Source organism: Rousettus aegyptiacus, unplaced genomic scaffold (genome assembly GCF_014176215.1).
Source record: "Rousettus aegyptiacus isolate mRouAeg1 unplaced genomic scaffold, mRouAeg1.p scaffold_m13_p_10, whole genome shotgun sequence".
Classification (NCBI taxonomy): domain Eukaryota; kingdom Metazoa; phylum Chordata; class Mammalia; order Chiroptera; family Pteropodidae; genus Rousettus; species Rousettus aegyptiacus.
In genome coordinates this window covers 66,904,406-66,925,448 of record NW_023416285.1, presented here as the reverse complement: position 1 = coordinate 66,925,448, position 21,043 = coordinate 66,904,406, and the positions used below count along the sequence as shown (strand labels likewise).

The following is a 21,043-nucleotide window of genomic DNA, read 5'->3' as shown; positions in this document are numbered from 1 at the left end:
TCTTTTTTGTCTGATATAAATATTGGTACCCCAACTTATTTTTCCATTTTTATGAAGTATCTTTTTCCATCCCATTGATTTCTCAGTCTATATGTGTCTTTCAATCTAAAGTCTCTTGTAGGCAGTATATATGAGGGTTTCATATTTTTATTCATTTAGCCACCCTGTATCTTTCGATTGGACTACTTAATACATTTACATTTAAAGTAATTGTTAATGTATATGTAGTTATTACCATTTTATTATTCATATTTTTTATCTTTGTTTTCTTATTTTTCTAAAATAAATCCCTTTAACATGTCTTTTACTACTGGTCTGGTGGTCATGAACTCCTTTAGCTTTTTCTTGTCTGAGAAGCTCTTTAAGTGTCTGTTTCCAAATGATAGCTAGGCTGCGTAGAGTAATTTTTGTATAAAAATTTGCCCTCCATAATATTTCATGCCAATGCTTTCTGTCCTGTAAACATTCTGCTGAGAAATCATCAGTCTTATAGGAGATCCCTTGTAAGTATCTAATGACTGTTCTCTTGCTACTTTTCAGATTCTCCCTCTGTCTTTGGCCTTCGGCATTTTAATTATAATGTGGCTGGTGTGCACCGCTTTGGGTTCATTATGTTTGAGACTTTCCATGCTTTCAGAGGTTTGTATGCCTATTTCCTTCAATAGGTGAGGAAAATTTTCCATTATTATTTCTTCCAAAAGATGTCCACTTCCCTGTTTTCTCTCTTCTTCTTCTGGTACCCCTAAGATGCAAATGTAGGTATACATGATATTGCCCCAAAAGCCTCTTAACTACCCTCACACACACACGAAAAAATTGTGAATTCTTTTTTTTTTATGCTGTTCTGATGGGATCTTTTTGCTACATTATCTTCAAAATTGTCGAATCAATTCCCTGCTTTATCTAATCTACTGTTGATTACCTCTAATATATTCTTTATTTCAATTATTGCTTTTACTTTACTACTGAAATTCTTTCTACAGACCAACAGATGTGGTAAATAACAGTGGTTGAGCATGGAAACCTGGAACTTGAGATGCACACACTCTCCCAGCTCTTCCTTTACCTCATGCATTGCAAGGCATCCAAATAGATCTCTGGAGCAGTTCTGTGATGATGGAAATGTGCTGTGTCTGTTCTATTCCAATATGGTAGCTCTACCTGGTCATTAAGGACCTGAAAAGGGGCTGCCATGACAGAAGTTAATTTAAAAACGTATTTAATTTTCATTAACTGAAATTTTAACAGTCCCATGTGGTAGTGTGTGTAGCACTAGTCATTTTTTTTTTGCAGTACTCTGCTCTGACATCTTCACACTCATGCCTCGCCGAACTGCTAGTTGTGACCTGTGAGTCAGCCAAAAAGCGTTTCTCTTCCGTTCGTGGAGAACAAGCTTAGATCCACGACCCTGCCACCTAGTCCCAGAGCTGGTGTCTGAGTGAGTCTTAAGCTGAGCTGACCACCTCTGCTTCCCTTTTCCAGAAACCTAAAGGCCGCCCTACATTTGCTGAGCTGCTGAGGGTTCTCACAGAGATTGCAGAAACCTGGTAACCTGAGTGGAATGTCAGCCCAGAGGTTCATGTTGAAAAATTGTGCCCCCAAAAAACTGTGTGGAAGGACCAATGGTGAACATCTTCCTCGAGAGCACCTGACTCTGGGAAACATGACAAAGATCACGGGCTTTCCAGACTCCTTAAAACTTCAGAATATCCTGACAGTAATTTTCCTAAGAGTGTTTGGGAAGGGCTCCTGAACTCTTGTTTCTCTGTAGCATTCCTCCTGTCTCATTTGTGACTATAAAAATGCTCCACAGCGGTCTTCGTAGTGGCTGCTCTAGACAAGAATAGCCCTGTGAGCCCCCGAGGGCCCCAAACCTGGTCCTTTACAGGGCAGAGGAAATGTTTTCCAGAAGAGCAGTGACGCTCTTTACTTCAAGTGGTCCATGCAGAGCATATGAAAATAAATCCTGCCAACTCGTGGAGCAGAGGAGCCTCCCCTGCAGAATCTCATTCCTGTGAGCCGCACAGATCCTTCCGGATAACGCGTCGTTGCAAACCACATGAGCGTGAGCACTCTGAAACTTTTATAGTCTTCCCTACATTATTTAAGAAATCGTTTTTGCACGTATCTGATTGTTTTGGAGACCGTTTCTTGGATTCCAGTTTTAAACACTGGCACAGGAGATGACCAAAGTGCTTCTCTGAACAGATCCTGGTGCCGTTTCCATCCCAGTGATGTCCGTTGTCAGGGGCAATTCAGTTCTCAGATTTCACGCTTTGCCCGTGTGAAATTGGACAATTGAAGAAGCCTTGTTTTGTCATGAAAGTACCTCCCGCACCTTTCCGGAAGATGACTTGGGCTTTCCACGAGAACAGGAGGAGGCAAAAACAAGACGAGCAAATGTTACATCAGCTCCTTTATTTCCCAAGTGAAGGGTTTTGAATTCAACATGAAGTAACCAGCTATCATAGTTAAATTTTAATTTCTCACGAACTGTTTGTAGGAATGATCGGAAATTGGTCTTCCTCATTGAGAGTGTTTCAGAAGTACCACAGGAAGAAGGGGACAGGCAGAAAGCACAAGTGTCATTACCGTGAGGCTTAAGAGTGGGAGCCTGTTATTTTCATTCTAGCCCACCTGCATCGTGGTGCTGGGAGCCTGGCTTCATGATTCTCATTAGGCTCTATGTGGCTGGCTGTCAGTAGTTGTGACTTTTACATCACATTTCCCCACTTGGAGGACGATTACCTTTGAAAATCCATAGTACTCCATGGTAAATGTGCATCAAAATAATGAGCATCAGGCACAAGAAGAGCCTTGATCATTCAAGTGGTGGTCTCAGAAGTATTTCCTGAGATAGTGTGCAGTTTCTGAGCCTATCACACTCCTTTTCCTCATGGCTCCTCCTCTGGGGATGGGGGACAGGAGGGGTAGACAGAGGGCTCCTGCTCCTGCGACCTTAGTTCAGGTGAAATAGTGTGAAATGTAGCTCAAGAGGGCATGAGACTATTAAATAGCTAAAGCTGAGGGAGGGAAAGTTAATGTTATAACAGCAAATCAAAGTGGTACCAATAGATACAGTAAGATGAATTTCTCAGTTTTTACTCTGCACGCAAGTTCTCTCTCTCAACGAGGAAATAAAAATTTTTACACACCAAACACTGAAATGCTAGGGCTGACTCTAGAGCATCTACCAACACTACCAGTGTGATGCAGGAGGCGCAGTGCGAAGCAGAGAGTGATTTGCAGAGACGAGTCACGCCTGGGGATGGCACGGCAGCAGGGGGCATTTCTAATGGCACGTGCTGGTGAAAATAGGCAACCTCCATTCCTTTCGTGTGAACACATCAGGAAAGTTTGAGGTACCAAATCAGGAACAGGAATACCCGGAGTTCAAACAGCTTTGAGACTCGGGTAATGTGTGCATTAGCGATGTCTGCAGACGAAGATACAGCATTCTCTGCCTAGCAAAAAAAAAAATTTTTTAAGGAGTCACACAACTTCCTCTGGAAAGTAACCACGTTTTGCACCCAATCTTAGCCTTAGTGGTTGATGTGAGCCCTCTGTGGGTAGTTTGACTCGTTTAGGTGATATAGGGCAAAAAACAGCTTTGCATAAGAACTAGACAGGAGTTTTGGGGGTGGGTTGCAGGTGAGAGCCCCAAACAGGAGGAGACAGCAGGTCAAGGAGGAGGGGAGGCTCAGAAGAACGGACTTTGGAGGCCAAGCAGAAGATGCAGTCAAGGTAAATAACCGTTCGGTAGGAACAGCTGAAGGAATTTTTTTGTTAAGTAAGCTGTAACGGAAGTACAATGCACGGTCCCACTATCGCATTGGTAACATGTTTGGTTGGCTGCCAATCAAACCCACGAGACTAAATGGCATTAATCCGGCTCTAAGTCTGCTTAATTTTTGAGAAGGATTCAGGACAGGAAAATTAGTCCACACAGTGCTCGCTCGGTCTCAGTGTGAGCCTACCGGTTCCGCACATGCACGGCTGCTTGGTCTCCCGCCTGCCTAGGGGGAGTAGGTGATTGCTGGTGACGAAGACTTAGTGTGTGTGGTTTATCTTGATGCAAAGAAGCTTCTCCCTTGGTTTTCCACCCATCGCGTAGGCCTACAGGTCTCAGGCCTCGCAGCCCATGTGCTGTCTCACAGATCAGAGGTTTTACGGTGTACGAAACACAGGTCTGGCCTGGGACCTGATGTTTCAAATTTACCTTAACTTGGCATATATCCAAAGGGTTGGTGCTGGAATAGGCAAACCTAAAATCCTCTCGGGCAGGTAGGTCTAGGTCTGATATAAGAAACACTGTAGGGCGGCTCTTAACCCTTTGTTCACGTATCCATAAAGAGAAGTATGCAAATCATGTGTATATATCTTAATTTTCATAAAGTGAATACATCTGTGTAACTAGCACTCAGATCAACAATGGTACATTTCAGAATCTAAGAATCCATTCTCATTCCCTATTCAAGTCATTAACCCAATAGCAGTTATTACCCTGATTTCCAACACCATGTATCAGTATGGAGTCTTTTCGAACTTCCTGTCAACGGAACCCTGTGGTATGGACTCTTGGGCCTGGCTTCTGTCACTCGTTTGGTCCATCCATGTTGTATGAAGTTGCATTTCCTTCATTCTCATGTCATCAACTGCATAATTACGTTACAGATTATTTAGCAAGTCTACTCTTGATGGATATTTGGCTTATATCCAATTTTTGGCTATTAAGTTCAATGCTCCTATGAACATTTTTCTGCATGGCTTTTGGTGACGATATGGATGTATTTCTCTTAAGTACATGCCTAGGAGGAGAATCGCGGGGCCAAAAATTACGGATACATTCAGCTTTTGTACATAGTGCCAAGGACACAACCAGCAGCCGTGTACGAGAGTTCCAATTGCTTCGCATCCTCAACAACCTCTGGGATTGTCTTGGCCATTACAAAGGCCAAAGGGTTTCTGAGGGCAAGAGTGTTTCATATTCAATTTTCAGTTGTACACTGAGCCGAACTGCAATGTAATCTCTGTCCCCATTCTGATGTCAGCACAGCCGTCCGTACCTGCACAACCTAACATGAGTAGTAATTGAGAGGACGATGTGATTCGGAGTGACACAAGGGAAAATACAGGAGATGTAGCGTAGAGCAGAGAAGAATCTGATAGCAGCAAGAACTTGGGTCTGTAAATATGATGAAAGACGTGGTTTCTCATCAATGGAGATGGACACCACACACACACACACACACACACACACACACACACACACACACACAGTTTTGTATCTCCTTTCTTTCCAAGAAGTGGGGGTCTTGTTAAATGGAAGACCGTATTTGATTTGAAATTTGATACGCTTGGTGAAGCACATTGGGGGTTGCCCTTGGAGACAGATGCGTTGCTTGACCAATAGAAAGCCTTGGGAAGGGAGGGGAGGAGAGGAGCAGACAAAGCTCTGGAGGGAGGACATTGCCTGATGGCAGTAAAAGACCAGGGGGAGCAGAAATGCCCGTTACTTTATGTCGGTCATGAGGCCACCTCCCCATCGCCATCACGCCCAGCTATTCGGTAAAGTAAGTAGGGCTCACGAATCTATGCCTGAGTGGAAATTATTTTGTGGGTGGGGAGCATAAGTGTATCTCACATTCGGTTCCATAGGGCGCGTGGCAGGGACCATAGGAAACGTGAAAGGAAAGACCTGGGAGGCAGAAATAGCTCTTAGCACATAAGCTCCTGAAGATTTGTCTGAATCTCAGAGAAAGCCGTGGTCATGTATCAGCCGTGCGGTTGCCACACTGAGAATGGTGGAGGTCGTTCCAGCCAGCTTGACCTGATTTTGAAGACAGAATGAACCTCAGCTAAGTATTAGAGACACTTAACTTCTCAGCACCCTGGATAACTGGGAGAACCGAGAGTCAACGTTCAGGCAACCGCCAGATCGGTGGAAACACCCGTACCAAACTCATGTGAGATGCAGAGGAGGATGTGTAACAAGGGCTTCAGCCTTGGTGCAGGGGAGCAAGAAGTCATGGCTCAGGACAAGGGTGGAGAACCCACCTGAACTGCAGCCTGTAGAAAATCTTCATCCCGATGCTAGCGTTCCAGACCCCAGGGCCCTTCCTCTAGTTCACGGTTCCTCGAATGTGCCCCTTTGACATTTGGGGTTGCCTAACTATCTGCTGTGGAAAAATGTGCTTTGCAATGTGGGATATTTAACAAAAACCTCGGCCTCTACTCACCTGACACCTGTAGCACACCCCGTCCTACAACATTGCCGAATGTCCCCTGCAAAGCGGACCAAATTGCCCTTGGTTGAGAACCGCTGATCTAGTTACAAAAAGTTCTTGACCTGGGTTTAAAGAGATCTGTGAACCTGAATGGAAAGACAAAAGTCCAATCTTGATTTCCACTAACCTCTAACTAAAACTCAGCGTTTCCCATAATTCTAAATGTAGGCAAAACCCCCAAACAAGCCAAAAGACAATACCAATATTCACACTGACATTTTGGATTGAATAATTGTTTGTCGTGGAAGGATGTCATGGAAGGATTGTGACTTGGTCATCATGTGAAAAAGAGGGATTTTCATATCCTGTGGGAGTTGTCTCAGCTTTCTTGAGAGAATTAGCATCCATCACTATTTCAAAGTCATGCCGCTTTAAAAACTGCCACTAGATATTGCCATTTAACGGAGAAAAAGAGACATATCACTAAAGGCGCACACATGTTTTTAAAATATTCGGATTACTTTCCTTCAGTATACTTGGTTACCTTCTCAGTTCTGTGTTTTGGTTTTATGTATTTAAAATCATTATTTCGAGAAGGGGTAGAAAGGCTTCACCAGACTTCCAAAGTGATCTCTGGCATGTAAAATTCAGAACCCTGAGTTTCTCTACCTGGATAAGTCTCTGCCGGGCCTCACACACCCGATCAGCAGCTATCGACACCTTCGGAGAAGCCCCGTAGGACTGAACTGTGGCCAGGCCGAGGGCTGTTTCCCGGTGTCATGTGCATCCAGGCCCTTCTGTGCTCAGAGCCATCTGCCTCTCCAGTCTCCACGCATTGTCAGGGCGGGTCCTAGTTCTGGTTTGCAGGCACTCTTTGTCACCTGCCTTGTGCCCCTATGTCGGGACCCGGAGTGTGATGAGGGAGCCTCCACTGCCCCCAAGTCTCACAGCAGAGAGAGAGGCTGGACACCAACCGGAGGCCCCCGCCTGCCTGGAGTTCGACTCCAGGGGAGCCTTCCAGCCTTTCTTCTCCTCCCACACCCAGCTAGTGGGGGGAGAGACAGCAGATGAGTCAAATCTCTCTGGAGGCCAGGGTGGCTCCATCTACTTCCAAAACAAGAAGGTGAAAAATAAAAAATGAATCAAAATACACAATTTGGACTGGTGTTTGACAGTCAACAGTGATGCAGACATGCTAGTGGCATCTGGTAGAGATCGTTAATGCTAACACGTGTCTTACGATGCACAGCACATCTCCCACGACAAAGAATTATCCAGCCCCAAAAGTCAAAAGTGCTGAGCTTGAATAGGGTATATTAAAGGACCATGTGACTGTAAAGACCAGGGGTGCAGAAATCACCCTGTTATCTCGTTTCCAGCCCCATTTCTCGAGCTTCAGGCTGACCCCCATCCTCCCCTCTCCACGCCCAGATGAAAAGTGGCCGCCCTAGTGATATTTCTCACCTTGACGCACCGCACTGTACCATCCAAGGGGAGAAAACATCTTCGTCCCAGCGTTTTCCCCACAGTCACACGTTCTCTCCCGGATCGGATCCACATGCCCCCTTGAACAACACTCTGTGGCTCAGGGCAGGGACTCACTGACAGACTCACTCAGCCTTGGTCACATGTTCTCACAAGAGCCAGAGATGGAATAGAAATTGAGAGCTCTGGGGAGGGCAGAGCAGGGGTGGGGAGTAAATGCTGGAATGCTGACCAGAAGTCCCCCGCCCTTCCCTTCCCCGTTGCTCTCTCGCTTACTGGGCCCTTACCGTGCCTTCCACCACTTTTTCTAGTGACAGACTGGGGCTGTTCAGCTCTCACGCGTATTTTCTTAATGCAGGTTTCTGTCAGTTTTCCGCACCAGGTGGCCAGATTCAGTTTTCTCAATACTTGAATGCTGAGATGATCTGGGGTAAACTTTCTCACGCTGGAAGAAAGAGCTTAAACAATACATGAAGATCATAAGGAAAAGTCGCAAATCCTATGTCTTCCTTCAGTACTAGTGGTGGGTTTGGTGACTTTTATGTTAAGCTGTCCGAGAAAGCTCACAGTGCAGGTGACGAATGTGCGTAGAGCGGAGCAGCGTGCTCTGTTCCCTTGCGTCCCTGGTACCTCCGCACTCCCCGGGCCCCTCTCCTGCTGCCGCCCCATCCACCCCGCGGCACCTCGTGCGCCCCCGGCACCCTCGCACCCTGGGCTCTCAGGGCCTTTGCGCCTGCTCTTCTCCTCACCGGGAGCGCTTCGCCTGCAGGCTGCTGACTCGCTTCCTCGTCACCTCCAGGTCGCTGCTCCAGTGTCACTCACTCCGTCTGTGAGAAATTTGAGGACTGTTTCTAATTTCTCTAATTTCTGATCACCCTAATTAAAATCGCAGCCCCACCGTGGAATTCCCTGCGTCCCCTTGCAGCATCATTCTGCTCTCAACACTGTATTACAAATCCCATATTCCTACTTGTTTATCTGGTCTAGTGTCCGACCCCCTCCTCGGGCAACTCCGTGTGAGGGCAGGTATTTTTGTCTGCTTTGTTCACTTTGTATCGCCAGGTCGTAGAACAGGGCCTGACACACAGAATTAGGCTAGATAGGTATTCACTAAATGACCCAGATAAAAGTAGTCCGACTATCCAGAAGCTTTCCCGGAGATGGGGTCCAGTCTGGTAAACAGCTCTCCTCTTGGGATCCTGGGCTCACCCATTGCTTTTCCACACAGTGGCCGACCGCTTTCCCCTCTGGCCGTCGTGCATAACCTCAAGTAGTCATCGGTGCTTCTTTTTGGTAGAGACCTTACTTCTTCCAGAACAACGCGACGCACACATAATTTTCTATATTGCCCTGTCCTTGTTTACACAGTGAAAGAAAAAACATATTACGTTAGGGATTGATGTCAGATAAACAGAAAAAAAAAAAAGATACCTGAATAACTCTACAGAGAAATATAAATCTATATAGAGTGATAAACTTGTAATAGAGGAAGTAGGTTATCCTCATGTCTATAGCAAGAAGGAAAAATTCCCCATACTACCCCAGATGTACAGACGACCAGTAGCTACTTTATTTTATCTATAACTGTCCCCTACCTGCTGAGTAGTGCTGAGAAAACCCGATTTAGCTTAATCTCATAATTTTAGTACAGTGCAGAGAAGGAAATATTCTCTGTAGGCGAAGTGGGTAAGCTCTCAGACTTTGCCTTTCGCTCCCTCCGGGTCTGCATAGTCGCACCTGGGTAGAGAAGGGAGAGGGGCGGCTTCATCCAGGGGTGATATTGGAAATGCTTAACAACCGATTTGGCACAGGCACACACCAATCAGGATGGACGCTGACTGCCAATGCTCGGTCCAGCCCTTCCGATGCAGACTCCTACGGCCCTGGCGAGGTCACCGTGAGGTGGTGACGCGAATGGGAGGGCCATTTGGACTGAAGCCATGGACTCTGGCACCTCTGGCCTCAAGAACATTTCTTATCAGCCCAGTTGCCGCTCGACTTGCTAGCATTTACACACCAAGTTGGTGGCCGTGTGGGCCGGTCGCTCGTAACTCGGTCAGAGTGCAGAAGCCCTTCCTGGCGGATGCGCCCCCACCCCAGCCCTTGCTGGCACTGAAGTCCCCTCTTACGCTCTGCCATGGCTTCCATTTGCCTCATGGCCTTGCCTGCTGGTGTAGCAGCAGAGGCTGCAGGTCACCTTGCCGCTTGAATGGCAGGCACCATGACAGCGCTTCTGGCTCTCAATTCAGCTGTTTACTGACTCTCAACTTGAGCACGTGCGGCACTTTCTGGGTCTTGTCCCTACCGCATGAGGGACTGAGAAGAGCTCAGGAAGTTAAAACTGCAACTCCACATGCTCACCCTTCCCCCTCAGCACGCTGCTGACTCGTGCAGTGCTGTAGTTTATCTTAACAGGGCTGCTTTCCAGACTCGGGCGGTGACTGTTTGTGAGGTAACCCTCTCCAGGAGCCTGAAATGTGAATCGGACCAAAAGCCCACCCCAGCGGTCCCCTCCACCCAGCCCTCCTGTCTCAGTGGTGCCTTCCGCCCATCTCAGGGCCCTTCACCCTTCTCCCCTCCCACGAACCACTGGGGCAGAGGATGGTAGCTTCTCACTTCCTCTCCCTGGGAGGCCCTCATGCATCAGAGTGATCCGAGAGCTTTTTAAAAACATGGTTGCCCAGGTCCCACCTTTTCAAACCCCTCTCTCCTTCCTGATTTAACTGCTCTGTGGGAGCCCCAGGCACTGGAGGTTTTAAAACAAAGCACCCCAAGCGATTCTCCCCCAGAGTGGAGAGCCACTCTTGTAGGCCAGTGGTCCTCAAACCTCAGTGCTTATTAGAATCATCTGGACAGCTTTTCAGACTCCGGACACCCAGGCGGCATCCCACACCAATTAAAACAGAATCCCGGGGGAAGCAGTTTTTAAAGCTCCTTGGGTTGTGCTGATGGCAGCCAAACGTGAGAACCAGTGTTCTCCTAAGCCAGTTCCTCCCAAACTTTAATGTGCATACAGTCAGTCGCCTGGGGACCTTGTTAAAATGCAGGGTCTGATTAAGAGGGTCCAAGGTGGGACCTCGGATTCCGCATATCTAACAAGGTCCCAGCTGATGTCAAAAGTGCAGGTCCTCGGACCATATCTTTCTTCCCAGAGGACATTGGCGACTCCTCCTCCCTCCCACCCCACCGCAGGCTAACAGGGTTCAGAGACAAGGAAATGGACTTATGGGTAAGTGAAGGTATTTCATAGATGTCGTACCCAGGACATATGGCAACAGACACCTTTCCCGTAGGTGCTGTGGGTTTGACTTTCGAAAGCCAGCTACAATCTTTTATTCCGCCTCTTACGAAAGATCAAATTCTCCATGTTCTAAGCTCCCTTGCAGCAAGCACACCCACATGAGCAAGTTCCACATGATGAAACACAGCCAGAAGCCCCCGAGGAGGACTTCCATCCCCGAATAAAAAGCCACGTCTCTCCAGAAGGAAAAACTTTCTTGCCTCTTCCTGCTCGGAACAGAGCTTTGAGACCTGGAGGGAGAGCGGCCATCTGTGACTCTGAGGAAACGGGCCTGAAGATGAGGCCCATAGACAGGGGTGCCGGATAAAGTATAGGACGCCCAGTGGAACTTCACTTTCAGATAAACAACAAATAATTCTTCAGTGTATGTGCTGTCGTCATTCCCAGAGGTGGATGGACACCCCCCACCCCAACCCGGGTTTGGCTCAGATTTTGAGACTATTGACGACATACACACCGAGGGTAGTCGAGGTTTATGACTCACATAATGGGGGTTTGGGGGATGTTGGGGAAGCTCCCCGGCAGATCCAAAACTAGCTCTATGAGCAGGATGGGGCGACTGCCTTGGGGTTTTGTGGCGATGAGGGGTGGGGCTGAAGGGCAGGTGCTGGGGCCTGCGTGGCCTGAACTTCCAGCTAGTGCCAAGGTAGGGAGCACCCAGCCTGTCTCATCAGCTTGCTCAGATGTGGGGCGGAAGGGGAAAGGGCGTGATGGGCCTGGAAAGCTGTCGGCGAACTTCGAAAATGGAGTCGCGTTCTATGTTACAGGCAGTATGTTCCGAAAGTCGCGCGGCTCATACGTGTGCTAAGTCTATTTGTCTGAAATTCAAATTTAAGTGCGTGTCTTGTGTTGTCGCTGTTGGCTGTTGTTGAATCTGGCAGTCCTATCCATCGAGCAGAATGGAGAAAGCCCGCGTCTCTCCCGGGGCTCGGCGCCACCGCCCCAACTCTGAAGCGCCGCCTCCCCCGAGACGTCTTGCTCTGTGAGACGAACGAGCCCCTCTTTCTTTAAACCACTGTTAGTCAGTCAGATGCTCAGTTAGCTGAGGCCGAGCCCGTTCCGAAGCGATACATCTCCGCCGACACTCCTGCTGGCAGCTATCGCAGCAGTCACTTCGACTTAGGTTCAGATTATGTAGCTTATTTCAAAGATCGTTGAGATTCGTCTGAGAAACTGAAAACGACCGCGGCCACGGAATGTCTGTGTATTGTATTTCAGCACTTTTTAAAAAACACTTTGAAACTGGGATGTGACTTGAAGTATAGGTGGGGTCTTAGGCGGCACCTGTGGTTCTCAACTCTGGCTGTGAAGTTTTCAGAAATGTCATGGCCCGTATCTACCCTTCAGATGTTGTATTTAATCGGTCCGGGGTGGGGCCCAGGCATGGTATTTAAGAAGGGCTCCACGGGTGAAAGTAATGTGCGGCCGGGGCCAGGATTCACTGCACTAGATGAAATAATTTTGTGTGTATAGGTATGTACAGGTGTGTTGCTGGAGGTCAAGGCTTCTTGTGAAGTTTCTTAACAGGTGGGACGAAGGGAGAAGGGTGGGTGCCCCAGCAATGCCTGCTGACCAACAGCTGTCCCTAGCTCACTCACCACACGCTTTAGTAGCCTGCCTGCCATTCCACTATTTCAGCCACCAGAATGGCTGTGGGATCAAAGCTAAGCAGAGCAGAGGAAGTACAAGGTCTTTTGACAAAGTGCCAGAAACCCAGAGGCAGGTGGCTTGCCGCTTCTCCTCACTGGATTTCAGTACTAGCAGGTCTCTGGAGAAGGTATCGAAGGTGCCGAGAAACTGGTAGGATTTACTTTGTATATCTCATCGGAAGCCCACACTATATGCAGAATTCTATTGGAACCTCAGAAAAGAGGCAGACGTTCAAATATTTAAAAAAGGGGTTTGTTGTCTTCTGGCATCTGCTGGTTGGTCACGGGAAGTGAAAGTCGGTGAGTGTACTTTTGACTTTGAAGTTAGCCTCCTTTTCTCGTCCGCTTGGCAACAAAATTGAATGTGTGTCTGCTTAGTTACATGTCTTAGGTCTCACCCTTTATGTCTCATCCACGATTGTGAAGTCATGGCCTTTCAGAGACACTGGACACGCAATTGTGATTGGTGGCCGTCACTACTCTTCACTCTGTTGGACTGTAAATTACGCCGACATTGTGGGGGTCGATAACGTGCCTCCCTTGTGGGCACTGGCTTCACCCAGCCCCAGCCACTCCACACCTGCAGCAAAACCACCCTTGATCTCGTTCGACCAGTTCCTCCACGTTTTTTATGTTTCCTTTTGCTGCGGGCTAATCTTCAATCAGCAGGCACCACCTCCACGTAAGAAGTGGAAGTTTTCTTTGTAACTTGAATTGCACAGAATTCCTTAAATCCGTCTGATGCTAAACCAGTTTGGTTCTCACAGTAAGACAACACCCCGGTGCCACTGACTTCGGCCTCCTTGTCGCCCACGTGACCCAACCCAGCGGCTTCTCTTTGCTGAGTGTCTGTCTCGGCACATGCTGAAAAGTCGAATCACTGCATTACCTAAGATTATACCCTGCGATCTCGAAAGCAGGCTCTCAAAGCCTAGTAAGCTTTGCTCCTTTTTCTGTGCAGGCAAGACTGTTGAGAAGGAATTAGGTTCAAGTAAGGTGAGACGGGTAAGTAAAACCCAGTCCTACCCATAGGAATTCATTTCCTGTCTTTTTCTTCCAAGGTTTGCCCATTTTAACCCAGACTTACAGTTCCTTGAATTAAGGAGAAGAGAGATCTCTTATATTCAAATATATTTTATTTAAAACTGTTCTAGTAATATGCTGAAGTAGTGTAAACAAAGGCTAAAGCTGAGTGAGAGAAAGGGAGACCTTCTGAGCTTCTCCAACACCTCCCAGCCACTGGGGAAGTTCAACATATAAAAACTAAAATGTCTTTATTTTTTTTTTACCAAATGAGAAGTATTTATTAATATGCATCATTTATTGACATACATTTAATGATATATTGCTAAAGAATCCATCTTCAAAATTACATAATTCCATATTTGTAAAATATAGTATATATTTATAGATGCATGGAATAAAATCATTTAAAACATTTACTATGCCATTGTTTTCTCAGAGGGAGAGAATTATAGGTGATTTATTTTCCTTGTCTGTGCCTTTTTGGAATTTTCATCCAGCTCTAAGAAACAAAAAAATAGGAAATAAATTCCTATGGGTAGGACTGGGTTTTACTTACCCGTCTCACCTTACTTGAACCTAATTCCTTCTCAACAGTCTTGCCTGCACAGAAAAAGGAGCAAAGCTTCCTAGGCTTTGAGAGCCTGCTTTCGAGATCGCAGGGTATAATCTTAGGTAATGCAGTGATTCGACTTTTCAGCATGTGCCGAGACAGACACTCAGCAAAGAGAAGCCGCTGGGTTGGGTCACGTGGGCGACAAGGAGGCCGAAGTCAGTGGCACCGGGGTGTTGTCTTACTGTGAGAACCAAACTGGTTTAGCATCAGACGGATTTAAGGAATTCTGTGCAATTCAAGTTACAAAGAAAACTTCCACTTCTTACGTGGAGGTGGTGCCTGCTGATTGAAGATTAGCCCGCAGCAAAAGGAAACATAAAAAACGTGGAGGAACTGGTCGAACGAGATCAAGGGTGGTTTTGCTGCAGGTGTGGAGTGGCTGGGGCTGGGTGAAGCCAGTGCCCACAAGGGAGGCACGTTATCGACCCCCACAATGTCGGCGTAATTTACAGTCCAACAGAGTGAAGAGTAGTGACGGCCACCAATCACAATTGCGTGTCCAGTGTCTCTGAAAGGCCATGACTTCACAATCGTGGATGAGACATAAAGGGTGAGACCTAAGACATGTAACTAAGCAGACACACATTCAATTTTGTTGCCAAGCGGACGAGAAAAGGAGGCTAACTTCAAAGTCAAAAGTACACTCACCGACTTTCACTTCCCGTGACCAACCAGCAGATGCCAGAAGACAACAAACCCCTTTTTTAAATATTTGAACGTCTGCCTCTTTTCTGAGGTTCCAATAGAATTCTGCATATAGTGTGGGCTTCCGATGAGATATACAAAGTAAATCCTACCAGTTTCTCGGCACCTTCGATACCTTCTCCAGAGACCTGCTAGTACTGAAATCCAGTGAGGAGAAGCGGCAAGCCACCTGCCTCTGGGTTTCTGGCACTTTGTCAAAAGACCTTGTACTTCCTCTGCTCTGCTTAGCTTTGATCCCACAGCCATTCTGGTGGCTGAAATAGTGGAATGGCAGGCAGGCTACTAAAGCGTGTGGTGAGTGAGCTAGGGACAGCTGTTGGTCAGCAGGCATTGCTGGGGCACCCACCCTTCTCCCTTCGTCCCACCTGTTAAGAAACTTCACAAGAAGCCTTGACCTCCAGCAACACACCTGTACATACCTATACACACAAAATTATTTCATCTAGTGCAGTGAATCCTGGCCCCGGCCGCACATTACTTTCACCCGTGGAGCCCTTCTTAAATACCATGCCTGGGCCCCACCCCGGACCGATTAAATACAACATCTGAAGGGTAGATACGGGCCATGACATTTCTGAAAACTTCACAGCCAGAGTTGAGAACCACAGGTGCCGCCTAAGACCCCACCTATACTTCAAGTCACATCCCAGTTTCAAAGTGTTTTTTAAAAAGTGCTGAAATACAATACACAGACATTCCGTGGCCGCGGTCGTTTTCAGTTTCTCAGACGAATCTCAACGATCTTTGAAATAAGCTACATAATCTGAACCTAAGTCGAAGTGACTGCTGCGATAGCTGCCAGCAGGAGTGTCGGCGGAGATGTATCGCTTCGGAACGGGCTCGGCCTCAGCTAACTGAGCATCTGACTGACTAACAGTGGTTTAAAGAAAGAGGGGCTCGTTCGTCTCACAGAGCAAGACGTCTCGGGGGAGGCGGCGCTTCAGAGTTGGGGCGGTGGCGCCGAGCCCCGGGAGAGACGCGGGCTTTCTCCATTCTGCTCGATGGATAGGACTGCCAGATTCAACAACAGCCAACAGCGACAACACAAGACACGCACTTAAATTTGAATTTCAGACAAATAGACTTAGCACACGTATGAGCCGCGCGACTTTCGGAACATACTGCCTGTAACATAGAACGCGACTCCATTTTCGAAGTTCGCCGACAGCTTTCCAGGCCCATCACGCCCTTTCCCCTTCCGCCCCACATCTGAGCAAGCTGATGAGACAGGCTGGGTGCTCCCTACCTTGGCACTAGCTGGAAGTTCAGGCCACGCAGGCCCCAGCACCTGCCCTTCAGCCCCACCCCTCATCGCCACAAAACCCCAAGGCAGTCGCCCCATCCTGCTCATAGAGCTAGTTTTGGATCTGCCGGGGAGCTTCCCCAACATCCCCCAAACCCCCATTATGTGAGTCATAAACCTCGACTACCCTCGGTGTGTATGTCGTCAATAGTCTCAAAATCTGAGCCAAACCCGGGTTGGGGTGGGGGGTGTCCATCCACCTCTGGGAATGACGACAGCACATACACTGAAGAATTATTTGTTGTTTATCTGAAAGTGAAGTTCCACTGGGCGTCCTATACTTTATCCGGCACCCCTGTCTATGGGCCTCATCTTCAGGCCCGTTTCCTCAGAGTCACAGATGGCCGCTCTCCCTCCAGGTCTCAAAGCTCTGTTCCGAGCAGGAAGAGGCAAGAAAGTTTTTCCTTCTGGAGAGACGTGGCTTTTTATTCGGGGATGGAAGTCCTCCTCGGGGGCTTCTGGCTGTGTTTCATCATGTGGAACTTGCTCATGTGGGTGTGCTTGCTGCAAGGGAGCTTAGAACATGGAGAATTTGATCTTTCGTAAGAGGCGGAATAAAAGATTGTAGCTGGCTTTCGAAAGTTAAACCCACAGCACCTACGGGAAAGGTGTCTGTTGCCATATGTCCTGGGTACGACATCTATGAAATACCTTCACTTACCCATAAGTCCATTTCCTTGTCTCTGAACCCTGTTAGCCTGCGGTGGGGTGGGAGGGAGGAGGAGTCGCCAATGTCCTCTGGGAAGAAAGATATGGTCCGAGGACCTGCACTTTTGACATCAGCTGGGACCTTGTTAGATATGCGGAATCCGAGGTCCCACCTTGGACCCTCTTAATCAGACCCTGCATTTTAACAAGGTCCCCAGGCGACTGACTGTATGCACATTAAAGTTTGGGAGGAACTGGCTTAGGAGAACACTGGTTCTCACGTTTGGCTGCCATCAGCACAACCCAAGGAGCTTTAAAAACTGCTTCCCCCGGGATTCTGTTTTAATTGGTGTGGGATGCCGCCTGGGTGTCCGGAGTCTGAAAAGCTGTCCAGATGATTCTAATAAGCACTGAGGTTTGAGGACCACTGGCCTACAAGAGTGGCTCTCCACTCTGGGGGAGAATCGCTTGGGGTGCTTTGTTTTAAAACCTCCAGTGCCTGGGGCTCCCACAGAGCAGTTAAATCAGGAAGGAGAGAGGGGTTTGAAAAGGTGGGACCTGGGCAACCATGTTTTTAAAAAGCTCTCGGATCACTCTGATGCATGAGGGCCTCCCAGGGAGAGGAAGTGAGAAGCTACCATCCTCTGCCCCAGTGGTTCGTGGGAGGGGAGAAGGGTGAAGGGCCCTGAGATGGGCGGAAGGCACCACTGAGACAGGAGGGCTGGGTGGAGGGGACCGCTGGGGTGGGCTTTTGGTCCGATTCACATTTCAGGCTCCTGGAGAGGGTTACCTCACAAACAGTCACCGCCCGAGTCTGGAAAGCAGCCCTGTTAAGATAAACTACAGCACTGCACGAGTCAGCAGCGTGCTGAGGGGGAAGGGTGAGCATGTGGAGTTGCAGTTTTAACTTCCTGAGCTCTTCTCAGTCCCTCATGCGGTAGGGACAAGACCCAGAAAGTGCCGCACGTGCTCAAGTTGAGAGTCAGTAAACAGCTGAATTGAGAGCCAGAAGCGCTGTCATGGTGCCTGCCATTCAAGCGGCAAGGTGACCTGCAGCCTCTGCTGCTACACCAGCAGGCAAGGCCATGAGGCAAATGGAAGCCATGGCAGAGCGTAAGAGGGGACTTCAGTGCCAGCAAGGGCTGGGGTGGGGGCGCATCCGCCAGGAAGGGCTTCTGCACTCTGACCGAGTTACGAGCGACCGGCCCACACGGCCACCAACTTGGTGTGTAAATGCTAGCAAGTCGAGCGGCAACTGGGCTGATAAGAAATGTTCTTGAGGCCAGAGGTGCCAGAGTCCATGGCTTCAGTCCAAATGGCCCTCCCATTCGCGTCACCACCTCACGGTGACCTCGCCAGGGCCGTAGGAGTCTGCATCGGAAGGGCTGGACCGAGCATTGGCAGTCAGCGTCCATCCTGATTGGTGTGTGCCTGTGCCAAATCGGTTGTTAAGCATTTCCAATATCACCCCTGGATGAAGCCGCCCCTCTCCCTTCTCTACCCAGGTGCGACTATGCAGACCCGGAGGGAGCGAAAGGCAAAGTCTGAGAGCTTACCCACTTCGCCTACAGAGAATATTTCCTTCTCTGCACTGTACTAAAATTATGAGATTAAGCTAAATCGGGTTTTCTCAGCACTACTCAGCAGGTAGGGGACAGTTATAGATAAAATAAAGTAGCTACTGGTCGTCTGTACATCTGGGGTAGTATGGGGAATTTTTCCTTCTTGCTATAGACATGAGGATAACCTACTTCCTCTATTACAAGTTTATCACTCTATATAGATTTATATTTCTCTGTAGAGTTATTCAGGTATCTTTTTTTTTTTTTCTGTTTATCTGACATCAATCCCTAACGTAATATGTTTTTTCTTTCACTGTGTAAACAAGGACAGGGCAATATAGAAAATTATGTGTGCGTCGCGTTGTTCTGGAAGAAGTAAGGTCTCTACCAAAAAGAAGCACCGATGACTACTTGAGGTTATGCACGACGGCCAGAGGGGAAAGCGGTCGGCCACTGTGTGGAAAAGCAATGGGTGAGCCCAGGATCCCAAGAGGAGAGCTGTTTACCAGACTGGACCCCATCTCCGGGAAAGCTTCTGGATAGTCGGACTACTTTTATCTGGGTCATTTAGTGAATACCTATCTAGCCTAATTCTGTGTGTCAGGCCCTGTTCTACGACCTGGCGATACAAAGTGAACAAAGCAGACAAAAATACCTGCCCTCACACGGAGTTGCCCGAGGAGGGGGTCGGACACTAGACCAGATAAACAAGTAGGAATATGGGATTTGTAATACAGTGTTGAGAGCAGAATGATGCTGCAAGGGGACGCAGGGAATTCCACGGTGGGGCTGCGATTTTAATTAGGGTGATCAGAAATTAGAGAAATTAGAAACAGTCCTCAAATTTCTCACAGACGGAGTGAGTGACACTGGAGCAGCGACCTGGAGGTGACGAGGAAGCGAGTCAGCAGCCTGCAGGCGAAGCGCTCCCGGTGAGGAGAAGAGCAGGCGCAAAGGCCCTGAGAGCCCAGGGTGCGAGGGTGCCGGGGGCGCACGAGGTGCCGCGGGGTGGATGGGGCGGCAGCAGGAGAGGGGCCCGGGGAGTGCGGAGGTACCAGGGACGCAAGGGAACAGAGCACGCTGCTCCGCTCTACGCACATTCGTCACCTGCACTGTGAGCTTTCTCGGACAGCTTAACATAAAAGTCACCAAACCCACCACTAGTACTGAAGGAAGACATAGGATTTGCGACTTTTCCTTATGATCTTCATGTATTGTTTAAGCTCTTTCTTCCAGCGTGAGAAAGTTTACCCCAGATCATCTCAGCATTCAAGTATTGAGAAAACTGAATCTGGCCACCTGGTGCGGAAAACTGACAGAAACCTGCATTAAGAAAATACGCGTGAGAGCTGAACAGCCCCAGTCTGTCACTAGAAAAAGTGGTGGAAGGCACGGTAAGGGCCCAGTAAGCGAGAGAGCAACGGGGAAGGGAAGGGCGGGGGACTTCTGGTCAGCATTCCAGCATTTACTCCCCACCCCTGCTCTGCCCTCCCCAGAGCTCTCAATTTCTATTCCATCTCTGGCTCTTGTGAGAACATGTGACCAAGGCTGAGTGAGTCTGTCAGTGAGTCCCTGCCCTGAGCCACAGAGTGTTGTTCAAGGGGGCATGTGGATCCGATCCGGGAGAGAACGTGTGACTGTGGGGAAAACGCTGGGACGAAGATGTTTTCTCCCCTTGGATGGTACAGTGCGGTGCGTCAAGGTGAGAAATATCACTAGGGCGGCCACTTTTCATCTGGGCGTGGAGAGGGGAGGATGGGGGTCAGCCTGAAGCTCGAGAAATGGGGCTGGAAACGAGATAACAGGGTGATTTCTGCACCCCTGGTCTTTACAGTCACATGGTCCTTTAATATACCCTATTCAAGCTCAGCACTTTTGACTTTTGGGGCTGGATAATTCTTTGTCGTGGGAGATGTGCTGTGCATCGTAAGACACGTGTTAGCATTAACGATCTCTACCAGATGCCACTAGCATGTCTGCATCACTGTTGACTGTCAAACACCAGTCCAAATTGTGTATTTTGATTCATTTTTTATTTTTCACCTTCTTGTTTTGGAAGTAGATGGAGCCACCCTGGCCTCCAGAGAGATTTGACTCATCTGCTGTCTCTCCCCCCACTAGCTGGGTGTGGGAGGAGAAGAAAGGCTGGAAGGCTCCCCTGGAGTCGAACTCCAGGCAGGCGGGGGCCTCCGGTTGGTGTCCAGCCTCTCTCTCTGCTGTGAGACTTGGGGGCAGTGGAGGCTCCCTCATCACACTCCGGGTCCCGACATAGGGGCACAAGGCAGGTGACAAAGAGTGCCTGCAAACCAGAACTAGGACCCGCCCTGACAATGCGTGGAGACTGGAGAGGCAGATGGCTCTGAGCACAGAAGGGCCTGGATGCACATGACACCGGGAAACAGCCCTCGGCCTGGCCACAGTTCAGTCCTACGGGGCTTCTCCGAAGGTGTCGATAGCTGCTGATCGGGTGTGTGAGGCCCGGCAGAGACTTATCCAGGTAGAGAAACTCAGGGTTCTGAATTTT

The 21,043-nt window shown here is 48.5% G+C and overlaps 2 long non-coding RNA genes across 2 annotated transcripts; one reads left to right on the top strand and one right to left on the bottom strand.

Moving 5' to 3' along the window:
* Window positions 1-8,053: 8,053 nt before the first annotated feature.
* LOC118608684 lies at window positions 8,054-9,617 on the bottom strand. The gene is made up of 4 exons (XR_004953120.1): window positions 9,308-9,617; window positions 8,922-9,067; window positions 8,462-8,539; window positions 8,054-8,170 (listed from the first exon to the last, which is right to left on the bottom strand). It is a non-coding gene; the product is annotated as an uncharacterized LOC118608684 (long non-coding RNA).
* An 8,677-nt stretch (window positions 9,618-18,294) lies between these two features.
* On the top strand, window positions 18,295-19,859 carry LOC107501711. Its single transcript, XR_004953119.1, has 4 exons — window positions 18,295-18,604; window positions 18,846-18,991; window positions 19,374-19,451; window positions 19,743-19,859. It is a non-coding gene; the product is annotated as an uncharacterized LOC107501711 (long non-coding RNA).
* Window positions 19,860-21,043: the final 1,184 nt, after the last annotated feature.